At 53.6% G+C, this 22,755-nt stretch overlaps 5 non-coding genes across 5 annotated transcripts; all 5 read left to right on the top strand.

Annotated features, from left to right (window-relative positions):
• Positions 1-549: 549 nt before the first annotated feature.
• trnat-agu (transfer RNA threonine (anticodon AGU)) lies at positions 550-621 on the top strand. Its single transcript has one exon. It is a non-coding gene; the product is annotated as a tRNA-Thr (tRNA).
• A 6,716-nt stretch (positions 622-7,337) lies between these two features.
• On the top strand, positions 7,338-7,410 carry trnat-cgu (transfer RNA threonine (anticodon CGU)). The gene has a single exon. It is a non-coding gene; the product is annotated as a tRNA-Thr (tRNA).
• A 685-nt stretch (positions 7,411-8,095) lies between these two features.
• trnat-agu (transfer RNA threonine (anticodon AGU)) lies at positions 8,096-8,167 on the top strand. The gene has a single exon. It is a non-coding gene; the product is annotated as a tRNA-Thr (tRNA).
• A 5,204-nt stretch (positions 8,168-13,371) lies between these two features.
• On the top strand, positions 13,372-13,444 carry trnat-cgu (transfer RNA threonine (anticodon CGU)). Its single transcript has one exon. It is a non-coding gene; the product is annotated as a tRNA-Thr (tRNA).
• An 8,269-nt stretch (positions 13,445-21,713) lies between these two features.
• Positions 21,714-21,786, top strand: trnai-aau (transfer RNA isoleucine (anticodon AAU)). The gene has a single exon. It is a non-coding gene; the product is annotated as a tRNA-Ile (tRNA).
• Positions 21,787-22,755: the final 969 nt, after the last annotated feature.

Here is a 22,755-nt window from a genome sequence, read left to right as displayed (position 1 = left end):
CTCTCTCTCTCCCTTCCTCATCACGACCCGTTCCACACCTTTTTATCGCTTTCCCGTCTCTCACTCATTCCCTTCTCCCCCTTTCCCCCTCCCTCGCCTCACCCTCTCTCTCCGCTATCCACTCTCTCACCCCCTCTCTCCGCTCACTCTGTCTCTTTCGCCAACCCAGTCTCTCCACCCTCTCTCCCCTTCCCCTCACCTTTTCACTCTCCACTTCCCTCCCTCCCCTCCTTCCTCTCTCGCTCTCTTTTCCCTTTCTTTTCAGAGTCTCCCGTTCTCCCTCTCTCTCCCCTTCCTTTCTCTCTCGCTTGCCTCCTCCCTCTCTTGCCTTCCCATCTCTCTCCCCTTCCCCCCTCTCCCCTTCCCCTCTCTCCCCTTCCATCACTTACTCTCCCCTTCCGCTCTCATCCATTATCCTCTCTCACTCACTCCATCGCCACCCTTCCCTCTCACTCTATTTCCCCTTCCCCCTCTCTCTCACTCCTTCCACTCTCTCTTTTCCCTTCCCCTCTCTTTCCTGCTCCTTACCCTGCGTTTCCCAAAACAGGTGGTTCCATAGCTCAGGGGTTAGAGCACTGGTCTAGTAAATCAGGGTCGTGGGTTCAAATCTCACTGGGGCAAACTCAAAATTAGCTCAATATTTAAATTCACCGTCAATTAACAAGGGCTTTAATTATAAATATTAAACTGCTCTGATACCGACCCTGGAACAACAGGTTGTCGTCTCTATTACACTTTCTCTCCATCCAAATCTCTCTCTGCCGACCCCCATTCTGCATCTTTTACCCCCTTTCCCGCTATCTCGCTTTGCCCGTCTCCCCCCTCCCTTGCCACACCCACTCTCTATCCTTTCCTGTCTCTCTCTCTCCCCCTTCCGCTCTCCACCTCTCACTCCCCTTCCCCCTGTCTCTCAATTCTTCCCACATTCTACCCCAATATAAACTAGAGGTGATCCAAAACTCGACTGACCCCGTGTCCTAACTCGCACCGAGTCCCACTCACCCATCACCCCCTGTGCTCGCTGCCCCGTGTCCTAACTCGCACCCAGTCCCGCTCACCCATCACCCCCTGTGCTCACTGCCCCGTGTCCTAACTCGGGATTGCTACCAGTGCCACGTGATAGTCAGAGTAGGAATCGCAGGATAGCGCAGATGAATACGTGGCTTGAGCAGTGGTGCAGCAGGGAGGGATTCAAATTCCTGGGGCATTGGGACCGGTTCTGGGGGAGGTGGGACCAGTACAAACCGGACGGTCTGCACCTGGGCAGGACTGGAACCAATGTCCTCGGGGGAGTGTTTGCTAGTGCTGTTGGGGAGGATTTAAACTAATATGGCAGGGGGATGGGAACCAATGCAGGGAGACAGAGGGAAACAAAAAGGAGCCAAAAGCAAAAGACAGAAAGGAGATGAGGAAAAGTGTAGGGCAGAGAAACCCAAGGCAAAGAACAAAAAGGGCCACTGTACAGCAAAATTCTAAAAGGACAAAGGGTGTTAATAAAACAAGCCTGAAGGCTTTGTGTCTTAATGCAAGGAGTATCCGCAATAAGGTGGATGAATTAATTGTGCAAATAGATGTTAACAAATATGATGTGATTGGGATTACGGAGACGTGGCTCCAGGATGATCAGGGCTGGGAACTCAACATTCAGGGGTATTCAACATTCAGGAAGGATAGAATAAAAGGAAAAGGAGGTGGGGTAGCATTGCTGGTTAAAGAGGAGATTAATGCAATAGTTAGGAAAGACATTAGCTTGGATGATGTGGAATCTATATGGGTAGAGCTGCAGAACACCAAAGGGCAAAAAACGTTAGTAGGAGTTGTGTACAGACCTCCAAACAGTAATAGGGATGTTGGGGAGGGCATCAAACAGGAAATTAGGGGTGCATGCAATAAAGGTGTAGCAGTTATAATGGGTGACTTTAATATGCACATAGATTGGGCTAGCCAAACTGGAAGCAATACGGTGGAGGAGGATTTCCTGGAGTGCATAAGGGATGGTTTTCTAGACCAATATGTTGAGGAACCAACTAGGGGGGAGGCCATCTTGGACTGGGTGTTGTGTAATGAGAGAGGATTAATTAGCAATCTCATTGTGCGAGGCCCCTTGGGGAAGAGTGACCATAATATGGTGGAATTCTGCATTAGGATGGAGAATGAAACAGTAAATTCAGAGACCATGGTCCAGAACTTAAAGAAGGGTAACTTTGAAGGTATGAGGCGAGAATTGGCTAGGATAGATTGGCGAATGATACTTAGGGGGTTGACTGTGGATGGGCAATGGCAGACATTTAGAGACCGCATGGATGAAGTACAACAATTGTACATTCCTGTCTGGCGTAAAAATAAAAAGGGGAAGGTGGCTCAACCGTGGCTATCTAGGGAAATCAGGGATAGTATTAAAGCCAAGGAAGTGGCATACAAATTGGCCAGAAATAGCAGCGAACCTGGGGACTGGGAGAAATTTAGAACTCAGCAGAGGAGGACAAAGGGTTTGATTAGGACAGGGAAAATGGAGTACGAGAAGAAGCTTGCAGGGAACATTAAGGCGGATTGCAAAAGTTTCTATAGGTATGTAAAGAGAAAAAGGTTGGTGAAGACAAACGTAGGTCCCCTGCAGTCAGAATCAGGGGAAGTCATAACGGGGAACAAAGAAATGGCGGATCAATTGAACAAGTACTTTGGTTCGGTATTCACTAAGGAGGATACAAACAACCTTCCGGATATAAAAGGGGTCAGAGGGTCTAGTAAGGAAGAGGAACTGAGGGAAATCTTTATTAGTCGGGAAATTGTGTTGGGGAAATTGATGGGATTGAAGGCAGATAAATCCCCAGGGCCTGATGGCCTGCATCCTAGAGTACTTAAGGAGGTGGCCTTGGAAATAGCGGATGCATTGACAGTCATTTTCCAACATTCCATTGACTCTGGATCAGTTCCTATGGAGTGGAGGGTAGCCAATGTAACCCCACTTTTTAAAAAAGGAGGGAGAGAGAAAACAGGGAATTATAGACCGGTCAGCCTGACCTCAGTAGTGGGTAAAATGATGGAATCAATTATTAAGGATGTCATAGCAGTGCATCTGGAAAATGGTGACATGATAGGTCCAAGTCAGCATGGATTTGTGAAAGGGAAATCATGCTTGACAAATCTTCTGGAATTTTTTGAGGATGTTTCCAGTAAAGTGGACAAAGGAGAACCAGTTGATGTGGTATATTTGGACTTTCAGAAGGCTTTCGACAAGGTCCCACACAAGAGATTAATGTGCAAAGTTAAAGCACATGGGATTGGGGGTAGTGTGCTGACGTGGATTGAGAACTGGTTGTCAGACAGGAAGCAAAGAGTAGGAGTAAACGGGTACTTTTCAGAATGGCAGGCAGTGACTAGTGGAGTGCCGCAAGGTTCTGTGCTGGGGCCCCAGCTGTTTACATTGTACATTAATGATTTAGACGAGGGGATTAAATGCAGTATCTCCAAATTTGCGGATGATACTAAGTTGGGTGGCAGTGTGAGCTGCGAGGAGGATGCTATTAGGCTGCAGAGTGACTTGGATAGGTTAGGTGAGTGGGCAAATGCATGGCAGATGAAGTATAATGTGGATAAATGTGAGGTTATCCACTTTGGTGGTAAAAACAGAGAGACAGACTATTATCTGAATGGTGACAGATTAGGAAAAGGGAAGGTGCAACGAGACCTGGGTGTCATGGTACATCAGTCATTGAAGGTTGGCATGCAGGTACAGCAGGCGGTTAAGAAAGCAAATGGCATGTTGGCCTTCATAGCGAGGGGATTTGAATACAGGGGCAGGGAGGTGTTGCTACAGTTGTACAGGGCCTTGGTGAGGCCACACCTGGAGTATTGTGTACAGTTTTGGTCTCCTAACTTGAGGAAGGACATTCTTGCTATTGAGGGAGTGCAGCGAAGGTTCACCAGACTGATTCCCGGGATGGCAGGACTGACCTATCAAGAAAGATTGGATCAATTGGGCTTGTATTCACTGGAGTTCAGAAGAATGAGAGGGGACCTCATAGAAACGTTTAAAATTCTGACGGGTTTAGACAGGTTAGATGCAGAAAGAATGTTCCCAATGTTGGGGAAGTCCAGAACCAGGGGTCACAGTCTGAGGATAAGGGGTAAGCCATTTAGGACCGAGATGAGGAGAAACTTCTTCACCCAGAGAGTGGTGAACCTGTGGAATTCTCTACCACAGAAAGTAGTTGAGGCCAATTCACTAAATATATTCAAAAGGGAGTTAGATGAAGTCCTTACTACTCGGGGGATCAAGGGTTATGGCGAGAAAGCAGGAAGGGGGTACTGAAGTTTCATGTTCAGCCATGAACTCATTGAATGGCGGTGCAGGCTAGAAGGGCTGAATGGCCTGCTCCTGCACCTATTTTCTATGTTTCTATGTTTCTATGCACCCAGTCCCGCTCACCCATCACCCCCTGTGCTCACTGCCCTCGTGTCCTAACTCGCACCCAGTCCCACTCACCCATCACCCACTGTGCTCACTGCCCTCGTGTCCTAACTCGCACCCAGTCCCACTCACCCATCACCCACTGTGCTCACTGCCCTCGTGTCCTAACTCGCACCCAGTCCCACTCACCCATCACCCACTGTGCTCACTGCCCCCGTGTCCTAACTCGCACCCAGTCCCGCTCACCCATCACCCACTGTGCTCGCTGCCCCGTGTCATAACTCGCACCGAGTCCCGCTCACCCATCACCCTCTGTGCTCGCTGCCCCGTGTCCTAACTCACACCCAGTCCCGCTCACCCATCACCCTCTGTGCTCGCTGCCCCGTGTCCTAACTCACACCCAGTCCCGCTCACCCATCACCCGCTGTGCTCACTGCCCCGTGTCCTAACTCACACCAAGTCCCGCTCACCCATCACCCCCTGTGCTCGCTGCCCCCGTGTCCTAACTCACACCGAGTCCCGCTCACCCATCACCCCCTGTGCTCACTGCCCCGTGTCCTAACTCGCACCAAGTCCCGCTCACCCATCACCCCCTGTGCTCACTGCCCCGTGTCCTAACTCGCACCGAGTCCCGCTCACCCATCACCCCCTGTGCTCACTGCCCCGTGTCCTAACTCGCACCCAGTCCCGCTCACCCATCATCCCCTGTGCTCACTGCCCCGTGTCCTAACTCGCACCGAGTCCCGCTCACCCATCACCCCCTGTGCTCACTGCCCCGTGTCCTAACTCGCACCGAGTCCCGCTCACCCATCACCCCCTGTGCTCTCTGCCCGACATTGGCTCCCGGTTAAGCAACGCCTCGATTTCAAAATTATCATCCTTGTTTACAAATCCCTCCATGACGCTCGCGCCTCCCTATCTCTGTAACATCCTCCAGCACTACACCCCTCCCGATCTCTGTTACCTCCTCCAGAGTCTACACCCCTCCATATCTCTATAACCTCCTCCAACACCTACACCCCTCCCTATCTCTGTAACTTCCTCCAGCCACTACACCCCTCCCTATCTCTGTAACCTCCTCCAGCACCTACACCCCTCCCTATCTCTGTAACCTCCTCCAGCCCCTACACCCCTCCCTATCTCTGTAACCTCCTCCAGCACCTACACCCCTCCCTATCTCTGTAACCTCCTCCAGCCCCTACACCCCTCCCTATCTCTGTTACCTCCTCCAGCGTCTACACCCCTCCCTATCTCTATAACCTCCTCCAACACCTACACCCCTCCCTATCTCTGTAACCTCCTCCAGCCACTACACCCCTCCCTATCTCTGTAACCTCCTCCAGCACCTACACCCCTCCCTATCTCTGTAACCTCCTCCAGCCCCTACACCCCTCCCTATCTCTGTAACCTCCTCCAGCACCTACACCCCTCCCTATCTCTGTAACCTCCTCCAGCCCCTACACCCCTCCCTATCTCTGTCACCTCCTCCAGCCCCTACACCCCTCCCTATCTCTGTAACCTCCTCCAGCCCCACAACCCTCCCTATCTCTGTAACTTCCCACACACCTCCCTATCTCTGTAACCTCCTCCAGCCCCTGCACCCCTCCCTATCTCTGTAACCTCCTCCAGCCCCTACACCCCTCCCTATCTCTGTAACCCCCTCCAGCCCCACAACCCCCCGAGATGTCTGCACTCCTCTAATTCTGCCCTCCTGACCATCCCTGATTATAATCGCTCCACCATCGGTGGCCGGGCCTTCTGTTGCCTTGGCCCCAAGCTCTGGAACTCCCTCCCTAAAACTCTCCGCCTCTCTATCTCTCTTTCCTCCTTCAAGACTCTCCTTAAAACCGACCTCTTCACCTGCGCTAATATTTATTTTTGTGGCTCGGTGTCAAATTTTTATCCCATAATCCTCCTGTGGAGCACCTTGGGACGTTTCACTACGTTAAAGGCGCTATATAAATACACATTATTGTTGGTGTTCCCTCTGTCTCTCCTCTTCCCCGTCTCTCTCTCACTCCTTCCCCTCACTCTCCCATTCCCTCTCCCTCACTCCTTCACCTCACTCTCCTCTTCCCTCTCTCTCACTCCTTCCCCTCACTCTCCCCTTCCCTCTCTCTCAATCCTTCCCCTCACTCACCCCTTCCCTCTCTCTCAATCCTTCCCCTCACTCTCCCCTTCCCTCTCTCTCACTCCTTCCCCTCACTCTCTCCTTCCCTCTCTCTCACTCCTTCCCCTCACTCTCCTCTTCTCCATCTCTCTCTCACTCCTTCCCCTCACTCTCCCCTTCCCTCACTCTCACTCCTTCCCCTCACTCTCCCCTTCCCTCTCTCTTCCTCTAATAGAGCCCCACCTAGTGGACGATCGATGTAATAACAACTACTGACACGCTCCTCTCTCTCTCCATCTCTCTCTCTCCCTCTCTCCCCGTCCCCCTCAAACTCACTCCTTCCCTCACGCTGTCCCTTTCCCCCGCTTTCTCCCCTTCCCACTCTCCGCTCCTCTCTCTCCACTCAATCCTCAATCACTCTCCTCCTCTCTCTCTCTCTCTCTCTCCCTTCCCTTCTGACTTTCCCCTTCCCCCTCTCTAACCCCTTCCGGCTCGAGAGACAGTGAGCGACAGAGAGAAAGTGATAGAGAGACAGAGAGAGAGAGAGACAGAGGGAGAGAGAGAAAGAGATTGAGAGACAGAGAGATTGGGGCAGAGTGTGACTGAGTTGCCTTGGGATGTTTTACTACGTGAAAGACCCGATATATCGATGTTGAGAGGTGAATATTGAAAAGACGGAGGCAGGCGTCTCCCCTGCCTCCTCCCTCTCTCTCTTTCCGATCTCTCTCCCCTTCCCCCTCTCTCTCACTCCTTCCACTCTCTCTTTTCCCTTCCCCTCACTTTCCTGCTCCTTCCCCTGTGTTTCCCATTGCAGGTGGCTCCATAGCTCAGGGGTTAGAGCACTGGTCTCGTAAACCAGGAGTCGTGAGATCAAATCTCACTGGGGCCTACTCAAAATTAGCTCAGTATTTAAATTCACTGTCAATTAACAAGGGCTTTAATTATAAATATTAAACAGCTCTGAGACTGTCCCTGCAACAACAGGGTCCCCTCCTCTCTCCTCCTTCTTGTGTCTCTGACACTCTCTCTCCCTTTCCAAATCTCTCTTTCCCTTCCCCATCACGACCCGTTCTACACCTTTTTATCGCTTTCCCGTCTCTCACTCATTCCCTTCTCCCCCTTTCCCCCTCCCTCGCCTCACCCTCTCTCTCCGCTATCCACTCTCTCACCCTCTCTCTCCGCTCACTCTGTCTCTTTCGCCAACCCAGTCTCTCCACCCTCTCTCCCCTTCACCTTTTCACTCTTCACTTCCCTCCCTCCCCTCCTTCCTCTCTCGCTCTCTTTTCCCTTTCTTTTCAGAGTCTCCCGTTCTCCCTCTCTCTCCCCTTCCTTTCTCTCTCGCTTGCCTCCTCCCTCTCTTGCCTTCCCATCTCTCTCCCCTCTCCCCTTCCCCTCTCTCCCCTTCCATCACTTACTCTGCCTTCCGCTCTCATCCATTATCCTCTCTCACTCACTCCATCGCCACCCTTCCCTCTCCCTCTATTTCCCCTTCCCCCTCTCTCTCACTCCTTCCACTCTCTCTTTTCCCTTCCCCTCTCTTTCCTGCTCCTTACCCTGCATTTCCCAAAGCAGGTGGTTCCATAGCTCAGGGATTAGAGCACTGGTCTAGTAAATCAGGGTCGTGGGTTCAAATCTCACTGGGGCCTACTCAAAATTAGCTCAGTATTTAAATTCACCTTCAATTAACAAGGGCTTTAATTATAAATATTAAACTGCTCTGATACCGACCCTGGAACAACAGGCTCTCGTCTCTATTACACTTTCTCTCCATCCAAATCTCTCTCTGCCGACCCCCATTCTGCATCTTTACCCCCTTTCCCGCTATCTCGCTTTGCCCGTCTCCCCCCTCCCTTGCCACACCCACTCTCTATCCTTTCCTGTCTCTCTCTCCCCCCCTTCCGCTCCTCACCTCTCACTCCCCTTCCCCCTGTCTCTCAATTCTTCCTACATTCTACCCCAATATAAACTAGAGGTGATCCAAAACTCGGCTGACCCCGTGTCCTAACTCGAACCGAGTCCCAATCACCCATCACCCGCTGTGCTCGCTGCCCCGTGTCCTAACTCACACCCAGTCCCACTCACCCATCACCCGCTGTGCTCGCTGACCCCGTGTCCTAACTCACACCCAGTCCCACTCACCCATCACCCCCTGTGCTCACTGCCCCGTGTCCTAACTCACACCCAGTCCCACTCACCCATCACCCACTGTGCTCACTGCCCCGTGTCCTAACTCGCAACGAGTCCCACTCACCCATCACCCCCTATGCTCATTGCCCCGTGTCCTAACTCGCACCCAGTCCCACTCACCTATCACCCACTGTGCTCACTGCCCCGTGTCCTAACTCGCACCCAGTCCCTCTCACCCATCACTCCCTGTGCTCACTGACCCCGTGTCCTAACTCGCACCGAGTCCCGCTCACCCATCAACCCCTGTGCTCGCTGACCCCGTGTCCTAACTCGCACCGAGTCCCGCTCACCCATCACCCCCTGTGCTCACTGCCCCGTGTCCTAACTCGCATCGAGTCCCGCTCACCCATCACCCCCTGTGCTCGCTGCCCCGTGTCCTAACTCGCACCGAGTCCTGCTCACCCATCACCCACTGTGCTCACTGCCCCGTGTCCTAACTCACACCGAGTCCCGCTCACCCATCACCCACTGTGCTCACTGCCCCGTGTCCTAACTCACACCGAGTCCCGCTCACCCATCACCCACTGTGCTCACTGCCCCCGTGTCCTAACTCGCACCGAGTCCCGCTCACCCATCACCCCCTGTGCTCTCTGCCCTACATTGGCTCCCGGTTAAGCAATGCCTCGATTTCAAAATTCTCATCCTTGTTTACAAATCCCTCCATGGCCCCTCACTACTCCCTATCTCTTTAACCTCCTCCAGCCCCTACATCCCTCCCTATCTCTGTAATTCCCTCCGGCCCCACAACCCCCCGAGATGTCTGCACTCCTCTAATTCTGCCCTCTGACTATCCCTGATTATAATCGCTCCACCATCGGTGGCCGGGCCTTCTGTTGCCTGAGCCCCAAGCTCTGGAACTCCCTCCCTAAACCTCTCCGCCTCTCTACCTCTCTTTCCTCCTTCAAGACGCTCCTTAAAACCGACCTCTTCACCTGCGCTAATTTCTACTTTTGTGGCTCGGTGTCAAATTTTTATCCCATAATCCTCCTGTGGAGCAGCTTGGGACGTTTCACTACGTTAAAGGCGCTATATAAATATACATTATTGTTGGTGTTCCCTCTGTCTCTCCTCTTCCCCGTCTCTCTCTCACTCCTTCCCCACACTCTCCCCTTCCCTCTCTCTCACTCCTTCCCCTCACTCTCCCCTTCCCCTCCCTCACTCCTTCACCTCACTCTCCTCTTCCCCGTCTCTCTCTCACTCCTTCCCCTCTCTCTCCCCTTCCCTCTCTCTCACTCCTTCCCCTCACTCTCCCCTTCCCTCTCTATCACTCCTTTCCCTCACTCTCCCCTTCCCTCTCTCTCACTCCTTCCCCTCACTCTCCCCTTCCCTCTCTCTCACTCCTTCCCCTCACTCTCCCGTTCCCTCTCTCTCACTCCTTCCCCTCACTCTCCCCTTCCCTCTCTCTTCCTCTAATAGAGCCCCACCTAGTGGACTATCGATGTAATAACAACTACTGACACGCTCCTCTCTCTCTCCATCTCTCTCTCTCCCTCTCTCCCCTTCCCCCTCTCACTCACTCCTTCCCTCACGCTGTCCCTTTCCCCCGCTTTCTCCCCTTCCCACTCTCCGCTCCTCTCTCTCCACTCAATCCTCAATCTCTCTCCTCCTCTCTCTCTCTCTCTCTCTCCCTTCCCTTCTGACTTTCCCCTTCCCCCTCTCTAACCCCTTCCGGCTCGAGAGACAGTGAGCGACAGAGAGAAAGTGATAGAGAGACAGAGAGAGAGAGAGACAGAGGGAGAGAGAGAAAGAGATTGAGAGACAGAGAGATTGGGACAGAGTGTGACTGAGTTGCCTTGGGATGTTTTACGACGTGAAAGACCCGATATATCGATGTTGAGAGGCGAATATTGAAGAGAGGGAGGCAGGCGTCTCCCCTGCCTCCTCCCTCTCTCTCTTTCCGATCTCTCTCCCCTTCCCCCTCTCTCTCACTCCTTCCACTCTCTCTTTTCCCTTCCCCTCACTTTCCTGCTCCTTCCCCGGAGTTCCCAGAGCAGGTGGCTCCATAGCTCAGGGGTTAGAGCACCAGTAAACCAGCGGTCATGAGTTCAAATCTCACTGGGGCCTACTCAAAATTAGCTCAGTGTTTAAATTCACCGTCAATTAACAAGGGCTTTAATTATAAATATTAAACAGCTCTGAGACTGTCCCTGGAACAACAGGCTCCCCTCCTCTCTCCTCCTTCTTGTGTCTCTGACACTCTCTCTCCCTTTGGATCTCTCTCTCCCTTCCCCATCACGACCCGTTCTACACCTTTTTATCGCTTTCCCGTCTCTCACTCATTCCCTTCTCCCCCTTTCCCCCTCCCTCGCCTCACCCTCTCTCTCCGCTATCCACTCTCTCACCCCCTCTCTCCGCTCACTCTGTCTCTTTCTCCAACCCAGTCTCTCCACCCTCTCTCCCCTTCCCCTCGCCTTTTCACTCTCCACTTCCCTCCCTCCCCTCCTTCCTCTCTCGCTCTCTTTTCCCTTTCTTTTCAGAGTCTCCCGTTCTCCCTCTCTCTCCCTTTCCTTTCTCTCTCCCTTGCCTCCTCCCTCTCTTGCCTTCCCATCTCTCTCCCCTTCCCCCCTCTCCCCTTCCCCTCTCTCCCCTTCCATCACTTACTCTCCCCTTCCGCTCTCATTCATTATCCTCTCTCACTCACTCCATCGCCACCCTTCCCTCTCCCTCTATTTCCCCTTCCCCCTCTCTCTCACTCCTTCCACTCTCTCTTTTCCCTTCCCCTCTCTTTCCTGCTCCTTACCCTGCGTTTCCCAAAGCAGGTGGTTCCATAGCTCAGGGGTTAGAGCACTGGTCTAGTAAATCAGGGTCGTGGGTTCAAATCTCACTGGGGCATACTCAAAATTAGCTCAATTCACTGTCAATTAACAAGGGCTTTAATTATAAATATTAAACTGCTCTGACACCGACCCTGGAACAACAGGTTGTCGTCTCTATTACACTTTCTCTCCATCCAAATCTCTCTCTGCCGACCCCTATTCTGCATCTTTTACCCCCTTTCCCGCGATCTCGCTTTGCCCGTCTCCCCCCTCCCTTGCCACACCCACTCTCTATCCTTTCCTGTCTCTCTCTCTCTCCCCCTTCCGCTCTCCACCTCTCACTCCCCTTCCCCTGTCTCTCAATTCTTCTCACATTCTACCCAATATAAACTAGAGGTGATCCAAAACTCGACTGACCCCGTGTCCTAACTCGCACCGAGTCCCGCTCACCCATCACCCCCTGTGCTCGCTGCCCCGTGTCCTAACTCACACCGAGTCCCACTCACCCATCACCCCCTGTGCTCGCTGCCCCGTGTCCTAACTCGCACCCAGTCCCACTCACCCATCACCCGCTGTGCTCACTGCCCCGTGTCCCAACTCACACCGAGTCCCGCTCACCCATCACCCTCTGAGCTCGCTGCCCCGTGTTCTAACTCACACCGGGTCCCGCTCACACATCACACCCCTGTGCTCACTATGTTAAAGGCGCTTTATCAATGTACATTATTGTTGGTGTTCCCTCTGTCTCTCCTCTTCCCCGTCTCTCTCTCACTCCTTCCCCTCACTCTCCCCTTCCCTCTCTCTCACTCCTTCCCCTCACTCTCCCCTTCCCTCTCTCTCAATCCTTCCCCTCACTCTCCCCTTCCCTCTCTCTCACTCCTTCCCCTCACTCTCCCCTTCCCTCTCTCTCAATCCTTCCCCTCACTCACCCCTTCCCTCTCTCTCAATCCTTCACCTCACTCTCCCCTTCCCTCTCTCTCACTGCTTCCCCTCAGTCTCCCCTTCCCTCTCTCTCACTCCTTCACCTCACTCTCCTCTTCTCCATCTCTCTCTCACTCCTTCCCCTCGCTCTCCTCTTCCCTCTCTCTCACTCCTTCCCTTCACTCTCCCCTTCCCTCTCTCTTCCTCTAATAGAGCCCCACCTAGTGGACTACCGATGTAATAACAACTGCTGACACGCTCCTCTCTCTCTCCATCTCACACTCTCCCTCTCTCGCCTTCCCCCCTCACTCTCTCCTTCCCTCTCCCTGTTCCTTTTCCCCGCTTTCTCCCCTTCCCACTCTCCGCTCCTCTCTCTCCACTCACTCTTCAATCTCTCCCCTCCCTCTCTCTCTCTCTCTCCTTTCCCTTCTGACTTTCCCCTTCCCCCCTCTAACCTCTTCCGGCTCGAGAGACAGTGAGCGACAGAGAGAAAGTGATAGAGAGACAGAGAGAGAGACTGAGAAAGAAAGAGAAACAGAGCGAGAGTGAATGAGAGAGAGAGAGAGACAGAGAGACAAAGTGATAGAGAGACAGAGAGAGAGTGAGAAAGAAAGACAGAGAGAGAGATACTGAGAAAAATACATAGAGACAAAGAGAGATTGAGGCAGAGAGAGAGTGAGAAAGGAAGACAGAGAGAGAGAGAGAGAGAGACTGAGAAAGAAAGACAGAGAGAGAGAGACTGAGAAAGATACACAGAGACACAGAGAGACAGAGAGACAGAGAGATTGAGGCAGAGTGTGACTGAGTTGCCTTGGGATGTTTTACTACGTGAAAGACCCGATATATCGATGTTGAGAAGTGAATATTGAAGAGACGGAGGCAGGAGTCTGGGGGATGAGACACAATCTGAGCGTTTCACTGATACCCCTCCTCATTCTTCAAACACACAGCACTAACTGGGGAAGGACCCGCAGTCCACGGCATGTGGTTCCATAGCTCAGGGGTTAGAGCACTGGTCTCGTAAACCAGAGGTCATGGGTTCAAATCTCACTGGGGCTTACTCAAAATTAGCTCAATATTTAAATTCACCGTCAATTAACAAGGGCTTTAATTATAAATATTAAACTGCTCTGATACCGACCCTGGAACAACAGGTTGTCGTCTCTATTACACTTTCTCTCCATCCAAATCTCTCTCTGCCAACCCCCATTCTGCATCTTTTACCCCCTTTCCCGCGATCTCGCTTTGCCCGTCTCCCCCCTCCCTTGCCACACCCACTCTCTATCCTTTCCTGTCTCTCTCTCTCCCCCTTCCGCTCCCCACCTCTCATTCCCCTTCCCCCTGTATCTCAATTCTTCCCACATTCTACCCCAATATAAACTAGAGGTGATCCAAAATATGACAGACACCGTGTCCTAACTCACACCGAGACCCGCTCACCCATCACCCCCTGTGCTCACTGACCCGTGTCCTAACTCGCACCCAGTCCCACTCACCCATCACCCCCTGTGCTCAATGCCCCGTGTCCTAACTCGCACCCAGTCCCACTCACCCATCACCCCCTGTGTTCATTGCCCACGTGTCCTAACTTGCACCGAGTCCCGCTCACCCATCACCCCCTGTGCTCGCTGCCCCGTGTCCTAACTCGCACCCAGTCCCACTCACCCATCACCCCCTGTGCTCACTGCCCACGTGTCCTAACTCGCACCGAGTCCCGCTCACCCATCACCCCCTGTGCTCGCTGCCCCGTGTCCTAACTCACACCCAGTCCCACTCACCCATCACCCCCTGTGCTCACTGCCCCATGTCCTAACTCACACCCAGTCCCACTCACCCATCACCCGCTGTGCTCGCTGCCCCTGTGTCCAAACTCGCACTGAGTCCCGCTCACCCATCACCCCCTGTGCTCACTGCCCCGTGTCCTAACTCACACCCAATCCCACTCACCCATCACCCCCTGTGCTCACTGCCCCGTGTCCTAACTCACACCCAGTCCCACTCACCCATCACCCGCTGTGCTCGCTGCCCCTGTGTCCAAACTCGCACCGAGTCCCGCTCACCCATCACCCCCTGTGCTCGCTGACCCCGTGTCGTAACTCACACCCAGTCCCACTCACCCATCACCCACTGTGCTCGCTGACCCGTGTCCTAACTCGCACCCAGTCCCGCTCACCCATCACCCCCTGTGCTCACTGCCCCGTGTCCTAACTCGCACCGAGTCCCGCTCACCCATCACCCGCTGTGCTCACTGCCCACGTGTCCTAACTCACACCCAGTCCCACTCACCCATCACCCCCTGTGCTCACTGCCCACGTGTCCTAACTTGCACCGAGTCCCGCTCACCCATCACCCCCTGTGCTCACTGCCCCGTGTCCAAACTCACACCGAGTCCCACTCACCCATCACCCCCTATGCTCTCTGACCTACATTGGCTCCCGGTTAAGCAACGCCTCAATTTCAAAATTCTCATCCTTGTTTACAAATCCCTCCATGACGCTCGCCCCTCCCTATCTCTGCAACTTCCTCCAGCACTACACCCTCCCTATCTCTGTTACCTCCTCCAGCGTCTACACCCCTCCCTATCTCTATAACCTCCTCCAACACCTACACCCCTCCCTATCTCTGTAACTTCCTCCAGCACTACACCCCTCCCTATCTCTGTTATCTCCTCCAGCGTCTACACCCCTGTTGAGAGAGATCATAGAGAGATAGTATTACATCCCTCCCTATCTCTGTAACTTCCTCCAGCACTACACCCCTCCCTATCTCTGTTACCTCCTCCAGCGTCTACACCCCTCCCTATCTCAATAACCTCCTCCAACACCTACACCCCTCCCTATCTCTGTAACCTCCTCCAGCCACTACACCCCTCCCTATTTCTGTAACCTCCTCCAGCCCCTACACCCCTCCCTATCTCTGTAACCTCCTCCAGCCCCTACACCCCTCCCTATCTCTGTAACCTCCTCCAGCCCCTACACCCCTCCCTATCTCTGTAACCTCCTCCAGCACCTACACCCCTCCCTATCTCTGTAACCTCCTCCAGCCCCTACACCCCTCCCTTTCTCTGTAACCTCCTCCAGCCCCGACACCCCTCCCTATATCTGTAACCTCCTCCAGCACCTACACCCCTCCCTATCTCTGTAACCTCCTCCAGCCCCTACACCCCTCCCTTTCTCTGTAATCTCCTCCAGCCCCTACACGCCTCCCTATCTCTGTAACCTCCTCCAGACCCACAACCCCCCGAGATGTCTGCACTCCTCTAATTCTGCCCTCCTGACCATCCCTGATTATAATCGCTCCACCATCGGGGGCCGTGCCTTCTGTTGCCTGGGCCCCAAGCTCTGGAACTCCCTCCCTAAACCTCTCCGCCTCTCTACCTCTCTTTCCTCCTTCAAGACTCTCCTTAAAACCGACCTCTTCACCTGCGCCAATTTCTATTTTTGTGGCTCAGTGTCAAATCTTTATCCCATAATCCTCCTGTGGAGCACCTTGGGACGTTTCACTACGTTAAAGGCGCTATATAAATATACATTATTGTTGGTGTTCCCTCTGTCTCTACTCTTCCCCGTCTCTCTCTCACTCCTTCCCCTCACTCTCCCTTTCCCTCTCTCTCACTCCTTCTCCTCACTCTCCCCTTCCCTCTCTCTCACTTCTTCACCTCACTCTCCTCTTCCCCGTCTCTCTCTCACTCCTTCCCCTCACTCTCCCCTTCCCTCTCTCTCACTCCTTCACCTCACTCTCCTCTTCCCCATCTCTCTCTCACTCCTTCCCCTCACTCTCCCTTTCCCTCTCTCTCACTCCTTCCCCTCACTCTCCCTTTCCCTCTCTCTCACTCCTTCACCTCACTCTCCCCTTCCCTCTCTCTCACTCCTTCCCCACACTCTCCCCTTCTCTCTCTCTCAATCCTTCCCCTCACTCTCCCCTTCTCTCTCTCTCACTCCTTCCCCTCACTCTCCCCTTCCCTCTCTCTCACTCCTTCACCTCACTCACCCCTTCCCTCTCTCTCAATCCTTCCCCTCACTCTCCCCTTCCCTCTCTCTCACTCCTTCCCCTCACTCTCCCCTTCCCTCTCTCTCACTCCTTCCCCTCACTCTCCCCTTCCCTCTCTCTCACTCCTTCACCTCACTCTCCTCTTCCCCGTCTCTCTCTCACTCCTTCCCCTCACTCTCCCCTTCCCTCTCTCTCACTCCTTCACCTCACTCTCCTCTTCCCCGTCTCTCTCTCACTCCTTCCCCTCACTCTCCCTTTCCCTCTCTCTCACTCCTTCCCCTCACTCTCCCTTTCCCTCTCTCTCACTCCTTCACCTCACTCTCCCCTTCCCTCTCTCTCACTCCTTCCCCACACTCTCCCCTTCTCTCTCTCTCAATCCTTCCCCTCACTCTCCCCTTCCCTCTATCTCACTCCTTCCCCTCACTCTCCCCTTCCCTCTCTCTCAATCCTTCCCCTCACTCACCCCTTCCCTCTCTCTCAATCCTTCCCCTCACTCTCCCCTTCTCTCTCTCTCACTCCATCCCCTCCCTCTCTCTCACTCCTTCCCCTCACTCTCCTCTTCTCCATCTCTCTCTCACTCCTTCCCCTCACTCTCCCCTTCCCCTCTCTCTCACTCCTTCCCCTCACTCTCCCCTTCCCTCTCTCTTCCTCTAATAGAGCCCCACCTCGTGGACTATCGATGTAATAACAACTACTGACACGCTCCTCTCTCTCTCCATCTCTCTCTCTCCCTCTCTCCCCGTCCCCCTCAAACTCACTCCTTCCCTCACGCTGTCCCTTTCCCCCGCTTTCTCCCCTTCCCACTCTCCGCTCCTCTCTCTCCACTCAATCCTCAATCTCTCTCCTCCTCTCTCTCTCTCTCTCTCTCCCTTCCCTTCTGACTTTCCCCTTCCCCCTCGCTAACCCCTTCCGGCTCGAGAGACAGTGAGCGACAGAGAGAAAGTGATAGAGAGACAGAGAGAGAGAGAGACAGAGGGAGAGAGAGAAAGAGATTGAGAGACAGAGAGATTGGGGCAGAGTGTGACTGAGTTGCCTTGGGATGTTTTACTACGTGAAAGACCCGATATATCGATGTTGAGAGGTGAATATTGAAGAGAGGGAGGCAGGAGTCTCCCCTGCCTCCTCCCTCTCTCTCTTTCCGATCTCTCTCCCCTTCCCCCTCTCTCTCACTCCTTCCACTCTCTCTTTTCCCTTCCCCTCACTTTCCTGCTCCTTCCCCTGTATTTCCCATTGCAGGTGGCTCCATAGCTCAGGGGTTAGAGCACTGGTCTCGTAAACCAAGAGTCTTGAGTTCAAATCTCACTTGGCCCTACTCAAAATTAGCTCAGTATTTAAATTCACCGTCAATTAACAAGGGCTTTAATTATAAATATTAAACAGCTCTGAGACTGTCCCTGCAACAACAGGGTCCCCACCTCTCTCCTCCTTCTTGTGTCTCTGACACTCTCTCTCCCTTTCCAAATCTCTCTCTCCCTTCCCCATCACGACCCGTTCTACACCTTTTTATCGCTTTCCCGTCTCTCACTCATTCCCCTCTCCCCCTTTCCCCCTCCCTCGCCTCACCCTCTCTCTCTCCGCTATCCACTCTCTCACCCCCTCTCTCCGCTCACTCTGTCTCTTTCTCCAACCCAGTCTCTCCACCCTCTCTCCCCTTCCCCTCGCCTTTTCACTCTCCACTTCCCTCCCTCCCCTCCTTCCTCTCTCGCTCTCTTTTCCCTTTCTTTTCAGAGTCTCCCGTTCTCCCTCTCTCTCCCTTTCCTTTCTCTCTCCCTTGCCTCCTCCCTCTCTTGCCTTCCCATCTCTCTCCCCTTCCCCCCTCTCCCCTTCCCCTCTCTCCCCTTCCATCACTTACTCTCCCCTTCCGCTCTCATCCATTATCCTCTCTCACTCACTCCATCGCCACCCTCCCCTCTCCCTCTATTTCCCCTTCCCCCTCTCTCTCACTCCTTCCACTCTCTCTTTTCCCTTCCCCTCTCTTTCCTGCTCCTTACCCTGCGTTTCCCAAAACAGGTGGTTCCATAGCTCAGGGGTTCGAGCTCTGGTCTAGTAAATCAGGGTCGTGGGTTCAAATCTCACTGGGGCATACTCAAAATTAGCTCAATATTTAAATTCACCGTCAATTAACAAGGGCTTTAATTATAAATATTAAACTGCTCTGATACCGACCCTGGAACAACAGGCTGTCGTCTCCATCCAAATCTCTCTCTGCCGACCCCCATTCTGCATCTTTTACCCCCTTTCGCGCTATCTCGCTTTGCCCGTCTCCCCCCTCCCTTGCCACACCCACTCTCTATCCTTTCCTGTCTCTCTCTCTCCCCCTTCCGCTCCCCACCTCTCATTCCCCTTCCCCCTGTCTCTCAATTCTTCCCACATTCTACCCCAATATAAACTAGAGGTGATCCAAAACTCGACTGACCCCGTGTCGTAACTCACACCCAGTCCCACTCACCCATCACCCACTGTGCTCGCTGCCCCGTGTCCTAACTCACACCCAGTCTCACTAACCCATCACCCCCTGTGCTCGCTGCCCCGTGTCCTAACTCACACCCAGTCCCGTTCACCCATCACCCTCTGTGCTCGCTGCCCCGTGTCCTAACTCACACCCAGTCCCGCTCACCCATCACCCTCTGTGCTCGCTGCCCCGTGCCCGAACTCGCACCCAGTCCCGCTCACCCATCACGCCCTGTGCTCACTGCCCCGTGTCCTAACTCGCACCGAGTCCCGCTCACCCATCATCCCCTGTGCTCACTGCCCCGTGTCCTAACTCGCACCGAGTCCCGCTCACCCATCACCCCCTGTGCTCACTACCCCGTGTCCTAACTCGCACCGAGTCCCGCTCACCCATCACCCACTGTGCTCACTGCCCCGTGTCCTAACTCGCACCGAGTCCCGCTCACCCATCACCCCCTGTGCTCACTGCCTCGTGTCCTAACTCGCACCGAGTCCCGCTCACCCATCACCGCCTGTGCTCTCTGCCCCATGTCCTAACTCGCACCCAGTCCCACTCACCCATCACCCCCTGTGCTCTCTGCCCTACATTGGCTCCCGGTTAAGCAACGCCTCGATTTCAAAATTCTCATCCTTGTTTACAAATCCCTCCATGACGCTCGCGCCTCCCTATCTCTGTAACTTCCTCCAGCACTACACCCCTCCCTATCTCTGTTACCTCCTCCAGCGTCTACACCCCTCCATATCTCTATAACCTCCTCCAACACCTACACCCCTCCCTATCTCTGTAATTTCCTCCAGCACTACACCCCTCCCTATCTCTGTAACTTCCTCCAGCACTACACCCCTCCCTATCTCTGTCACCTCTTCCAGCGTCTACACCCCTCCCTATCTCTATAACCTCCTCCAACACCTACACCCCTCCCTATCTCTGTAACCTCCTCCAGCCACTACACCCCTCCCTATCTCTGTAACCTCCTCCAGCCCCTACACCCCTCCCTATCTCTGGAACCTCCTCCAGCCCCTACACCCCTCCCTATCTCTGGAACCTCCTCCAGCACCTACACCCCTCCCTATCTCTGTAACCTCCTCCAGCCCCTACACCCCTCCCTATCTCTGTAACCTCCTCCAGCCCCTACACCCCTCCCTATCTCTGTAACCTCCTCCAGCCCCTACACCCCTCCCTATCTCTGTAACCTCCTCCAGCACCTACACCCCTCCCTATCTCTGTAACCTCCACCAGCCCCTACACCCCTCCCTATCTCTGTAACCTCCACCAGCCCCTACACCCCTCCCTATCTCTGTAACCTCCTCCAGCCCCTACACCCCTCCCTTTCTCTGTAATCTCCTCCAGCCCCTACACCCCTCCCTATCTCTGTAACATCCCACACACCTCCCTATCTCTGTAATCTCTTCCAGCTCCTACATCCCTCCCTATCTGTGTAACCCCACAATCAGCCATGTTCTTATTGAATGGCGGAGCAGGCTCAAGGGGCTAGATGACCTACTCCTGTTCCTAATTCTTATGTCCTTATGTCTGCACTCCTCTAATTCTGCCCTCCTGACCATCCCTGATTATAATCGCTCCACCATCGGTGGCCGTGCCTTCTGTTGCCTGGGCCCCAAGCTCTGGAACTCCCTCCCTAAACCTCTCCGCCTCTCTACCTCTCTTTCCTCCTTCAAGACTCTCCTTAAAACCGACCTCTTCACCTGCGTTAATTTCTACTTTTGTGGCTCGGTGTCAAATTTTTATCCCATAATCCTCCTGTGGAGCACCTTGGGACGTTTCACTACGTTAAAGGCGCTATATAAATACACATTATTGTTGGTGTTCCCTCTGTCTCTCCTCTTCCCCGTCTCTCTCTCACTCCTTCCCCTCACTCTCCCCTTCCCTCTCTCTCACTCCTTCCCCTCACTCTCCCCTTCCCTCTCTCTCACTCCTTCCCCTCACTCTCCCCTTCCCTCTCTCTCACTCCATCCCCTCACTCTCCCCTTCCCTCTCTCTCACTACTTCCCCTCACTCTCCCCTTCCCTCTCTCTCACTCCTTCCCCTCACTCTCCCCTTCCCTCTCTCTCACTCCTTCCCCTCACTCTCCCCTTCCCTCTCTCTCACTCCTTCCCCTCACTCTCCCCTTCCCTCTCTCTCACTCCTTCCCCTCACTCTCCCCTTCCCTCTCTCTCACTCCTTCCCCTCTCTCTCCCCTTCCCTCTCTCTTCCTCTAATAGAGCCCCACCTAGTGGACTATCGATGTAATAACAACTACTGACACGCTCCTCTCTCTCTCCATCTCTCTCTCTCTCTCGCCTTCCCCCCTCACTCTCTCCTTCCCTCTCCCTGTTCCTTTCCCCCGCTTTCTCCCCTTCCCACTCTCCGCTCCTCTCTCTCCACTCACTCCTCAATCTCTCCCCTCCCTCTCTCTCTCTCTCTCCTTTCCCTTCTGACTTTCCCCTTCCCCCCTCTAACCCCTTCCGGCTCGAGAGACAGTGAGCGACAGAGAGAAAGTGATAGAGAGACAGAGAGAGAGAGAGACAGAGACAGAGAGAGAAACAGAGAGAGAGTGAGTGAGTGAGAGAGAGAGAGACAGAGAGACAAAGTGATCGAGAGACAGAGAGAGAGACTGAGAAAGAAAGACAGAGAGAGAGAGACTGAGAAAGATACACAGAGACACAGAGAGACAGAGAGACTGAGAGATTGAGGCAGAGTGTGACTGAGTTGCCTTGGGATGTTTTACTACGTGAAAGACCCGATATATCGATGTTGAGAGGTGAATATTGAAGAGACGGAGGCAGGAGTCTGGGGGATGAGACACAATCTGAGCGTTTCACTGACCCCTCCTCATTCTTCAAACACACAGCACTAACTGGGAATGACCCATAGCCCAGGGCAGGTGGTTCCATAGCTCAGGGGTTAGAGCACTGGTCTAATAAACCAGGGGTCGTGGGTTCAAATCTCCCTGGGGCCTACTCAAAATTAGTTCAGTATTTAAATACAGTGTCAATTAACAACAGGTTAAATTATAAATGTTAAACAGCTCTGAGACTGACCCTGGAACAACAGGCTCCTCTTACAACGTTCTCTCTCTCTGCCTGACATCTTTTTTCCGCTATCTCGCTTTTCCCGTCTCACATTCCCATTTCTCTCCCCTCCCTCCTCTATCTCTCTTTTCCCTTTTTTTCAGATTCTCCCATTCTCCCTCTCTCTCCCCTTCCTTTCTCTCTAGCCCCTTCCCCTCCCTCTCTCGCCTTCCATCTCTTTCTCTCCCCTTCCGCTCTCTCCTATTCCCCTCTCTCACTCCTTTCCTCTCTCTCTATCTCTCTCCTTCCCCCTCTCTCTGTCCCCTCCCTCTCTTTCCCCTCCCCCTCTCTCTCTCCCCTTCCGCTCTCTCTTCCTCCCTGTCTCCCCTTCCAACTCTCTCTCACTCCTTCCTACCTCTCTCCCTTTCCCACTATCTTGCTTTCCCCGTCTCTCACTGTGATATATTCACAGAGCACAACACACACAGCTCCTAACAAGGCAGGCAGCTCTCTCGGAAGCCTCCGGAAATCTGCCTGGTTCTGTTTAATTATTAACTCTGCAGTTGCAGTACACAATATGTCCACATCCACAGTGTGGCGCTACAAACATTACAAGCTTACAGACATTACACTCACTCATTCCCCTCTCTAACCCTCTCCCCTCACTGTCTCTCCTTCCTCCTCTCTCCGCTTTTCACTCTCCGCTTCCCTCTCCTTCCTCCCTCTCTTTCGTCCCCTCCCTCCCCTCCCTCCTCTCTCTCTCTCTCTTTTCCATTTCTTTTCAGATTTCCCCCTTCTCCCTCTCTCTCCCCTTCACCACCCGCTTTTTCCCCTTTCCCCTCTATCACTCCTTCCCCCTCTCTCACACTCCTTCCACTCTCTCTTTCCCCTTCCCCTCTCTTTCCCACTCCTTCCCC

This window comes from Pristiophorus japonicus, unplaced genomic scaffold (assembly GCF_044704955.1).
Source record: "Pristiophorus japonicus isolate sPriJap1 unplaced genomic scaffold, sPriJap1.hap1 HAP1_SCAFFOLD_494, whole genome shotgun sequence".
Lineage (NCBI taxonomy): Eukaryota > Metazoa > Chordata > Chondrichthyes > Pristiophoridae > Pristiophorus > Pristiophorus japonicus.
This window is presented reverse-complemented; position numbering and strand designations above follow the sequence as displayed.